The sequence below is a fragment of the Carlito syrichta genome, unplaced genomic scaffold (assembly GCF_000164805.1).
Source record: "Carlito syrichta isolate Samal-C Ts95f unplaced genomic scaffold, Tarsius_syrichta-2.0.1 Scaffold317588, whole genome shotgun sequence".
Classification (NCBI taxonomy): Eukaryota; Metazoa; Chordata; class Mammalia; order Primates; family Tarsiidae; genus Carlito; species Carlito syrichta.
In genome coordinates this window covers 1-3,824 of record NW_007261684.1, presented here as the reverse complement: position 1 = coordinate 3,824, position 3,824 = coordinate 1, and the positions used below count along the sequence as shown (strand labels likewise).

The following is a 3,824-nucleotide window of genomic DNA, read 5'->3' as shown; positions in this document are numbered from 1 at the left end:
CCAAGTAGCTGGAACTACAGGTGCGTGCCCCCATGTACAGCTAATTTTTTTATTTATTGTAGAAATGAGGTCTCACCAAATTGCCAGGCTGCTCTAGAACCATTGGACTCAGGCAATCTTCTCCAACTCAGATTTTTAATGAGCATTTTTATAACCATTTGTAACATTGTTGCTAATTTTATTGTTTTAACATTTTCATAAGGTTTATTCTATTTAATAGTTATATTTGAACATTACTGTAGTGTTCTTTGAAAAACTGGCGTAGGGCAGAGGCCTCCGGGCCCCAGACTGAATGTCGAGGTGGGAGGAGATGCAGACCCCGAAAGACAGCTGCACCATGTCGCACATGGTGGCTGGTTGTAGCAGCGGTGACCACACTCACCAGGTCTGGGGGAAAGCCCTACTATTGCGGGGATATCATGATAACACATTTTGAACCTTCTGTCTCCTTTGAGGGCCTTTGCAGTGAGGCTCGAGACTTGTGTTCTTTTGACAATAACAACTTTTTCACCATGAAGTGCATAAATGAGAAAAGAGATCCCTGTACAGTATCATCTCAGTTGGAGTCAGAAGCGATCTTTTAGGCTTTACAAGCACTAAACAAGGATTCTGAACTCTTGATCCATGTATTCCCTTATGCACCAGAATGTCCAAGAATGCCTGTCCAGGAGAAGATAAATCCATCTATCACCGAGGTGCATGTCACTAGAGAAAGTTTCATTGTGCAAATGGCCACAATTTCCAAGCCAAGTGATTCAATAGGTGAGCTCACTGTGCTATCTGCACAGACTGAATATAGGGACTCGAATGCAGGGTATGTATGTGCATCAACTGCAAACTCCTGGTCCATAAGAAGTGTCATAAACTTGTCACAATTCAATGTGGGTGGCATTCTTTGCCACCAGAACCAATGGTGCCCATGGATCATTCACTTATTAAGAGCTTGCACAGACAAGTCACGAGAGCTTAGACCAAGTTGGTGAGGTAAAGGAGGCAATGAACACGAGGGAAAGTGGCAAAGCTTCATCCAGTTTAGATTTTCAGAGTTTTGATTTGCTCCGGGTAATAGGAAGGGGAAGTTATGCCAAAGTACTGTTGGTTCAACTAAAAAAGGCAGATCGCATTTATGCAATGAAAGTTGTGAAGAAAGAGCTTGCCAATGATGATGAAGGTATTGGTTGGGTGCAGACAGAGAAGCATGTATTTGAGAGAGCATCCAATCATCCTTTTCTTGTCAGGATGCATTCTTGTTTTCACACAGAAAACAGACTGCTTTGTTATAGGGTATGTAAGTGGAGGAGATCTAACATTTCATATGCAATGACAGATAAAACTTCTTGAAGAACATGCTAGGTTTCACTCTGTAGAAATCAGTCTAGCATTAAATTATCTTCATGAGTGAGGAATAACTTAAAGAGACTTAAAATTAGGCAATATATCACTGAACTCCAAAGGGTACATTAAGCTCACTGACTATGGCATGTGTAAGGAAGGATTACTGCCAGGAGATACAACCAGCACCTTGTGTGGCACTCCTAATTACATCGCTCCTGAGATTTTAAGAGGCGAAGATTATGGTTTCAGTGTTGACTGGTGGGCTCTTGGAGTGATGAAATGATGGCAGGAAGGTCTCCACTTGATATTGTTGGGAGCTCTGATAACCCTGATCAGAACTCAGAGGATTATCTCTTCCAAGTTATTTTGGAAAAACAAAATTCACATACCATGTTTTCTCTCTGTAAAAGCTGCAAGTATCCTGAAAAGTTTTCTCAACAAGGACCCAAAGGAACTATGGGGTTGTCACCCACAAACGGATTTTCTGATGATTCAGGGACACCCATTCTTCTAAAATGTTGATTGAGAGAAAATGGAGCAAAAGCAGGTGGTACCTCCCTTTAAGCCAAATATTTCTGGGGAATATAGTTTAGAAAACTTTGATGCTCAGTTTACTAATGAACCTGTTCAGTTCACTCCAGATGGCGATGACACTGTAAGGAAGATTGATCAATCCGAATTCGAAGGTTTTGGGTATATCAATCCTCTTTTTATGTCTGCAGAAGAGTGTGTCTGATCCTCATTTTCCAACTATGTATTCTGCTCATGTTGTGATGCATGAAAAATCTTGTTACCAGCCTGGATACAATTTTTTATTTTATATTTGCCATTCACCAAAACAACACAAAAAATCACTCAATCTCTTATTGTAGACTGTCACTATTATATCTGTTTAACTATGAAAAAGAAATTAAAACTAGCTTTCAGACAATCATATCAAAATTTAGTTAAACTTGGTTTTCACTTTTTAAAAGACCTACTAATGAAGTTATCTTTTTGCTTAAAGAAAATACTACTGCTTTTGAAAGAAAGTATCTGTTGCATTAAGGCACATAATGGACTTACATCATAAGCCCATAATTTTTGTCATTCTGTATTGTCACTTGAAGGTTTCATTTTGAAAAAAAAAATTAATTCAAAAGTCAACTTTTTAGCCGGGCTCAGTGGCTCACCCTGTAATCCCACGCTTTGGGAGGCTGAGGTGAGTGAATTGCGTGAGCCCGTGGGTTCGAGACCCACCTGGGCAACTTGGCAAGACCTCATCTCTACAATAAATCAAAAAATTAGCCGGGCGTAGTGGTGTGTGCCTGTAGTTCCAGCTACTTGGAAGGCTGAGGCGGAAGGATCGCTGGAGCCAGCAGATCTGTTTTTCTGATGAAAGGTCAACATATCTTCCAAAAATAAATTTAAGGCCGTGAGTTTAAACAAGAAAAAAAACAAATAAAGAAGCCAGAAAAAAACAATAAGGTTATACCGGAAAAAGGCAGGCTTTGATCCAATGACAGGTGGCCTCATAAAAAGGAACAATTTGGACCTAGACACTCAGAGAATAAACTATGTGAAGAGAAGGGGAGAAATTGGGGTTAGGCTGCCACACCTGAGGAAGGCCAAAGATTGCTGGTAAATCAGCAGATGCTGTGGAAGAGACATGGACCAGATCTCTCCTCACAGCCCTCAGAAGGAACCAACCCTGCCAAACCTTGATTTCAGACTTGGCCTCCAGAGCTATGAGACAATAAATCTGTGTTAGCCACTCACTGTGTGTGGTACTTTGTTATGGCTACCCAAGGATATTAATACATACCCCCCAAATCTGTGTGTACTACCAGAGAAGTCCAGCTATAAAAATATTAATTTAATTAAAATAATTAATACTAAATTGCAATACTAAATAAGTGCCACTGCACTCCAGTCTGGGTGACAGAGTGAGACTCCAACTCAAAAAAAAAATTCAACTTTTTATATTACCTATTAGTTTTAGGGTTCTTTCTGTTTAAAAGTTCAACTGTAAGTTTTATCATTGCCTCGAATAAATAAATTATTGATCTTTGATTTTAAGGCAGCCATTATTAAATTGATAATAAAAGATATATTCTTGTTTTGTTTTTAAACAGGAAATGGAAACACTTTAAATTTTCAGAAGTTATGAACCTGGTGAACCAAACTATAGACTTTATGCAAATAATTTAGCTAAACATGTTCAACAAAAGGTAAGTTGGAATTTATAAGTTGATTTTTCCCATTATGTAATTAATGTGAAAATTGTATGTTAACACTTGAGGTGTGTCTGTAAAAGTCTGTATGGAACTACCTTGGAGTGCATTTTTTTTTTTTACTCTTCACTTCAGGACATGCCAACTTATTTAGTATTATGTATTACACTATTCTTAACATCAAATGGCAGCAGGGCTCGGTGGTTCAGCCTGTAATCCTGCACTTTGGGAGGCTGAGGTAAGCGGATTGCCTGAGCCCATGGGTTCACGACCTGG

General features: G+C 39.2%; 1 pseudogene; it reads left to right on the top strand.

Moving 5' to 3' along the window:
• Window positions 1-310: 310 nt before the first annotated feature.
• Window positions 311-2,071, top strand: LOC103277382 (annotated as a pseudogene).
• The last annotated feature ends 1,753 nt before the right edge of the window (window positions 2,072-3,824 follow it).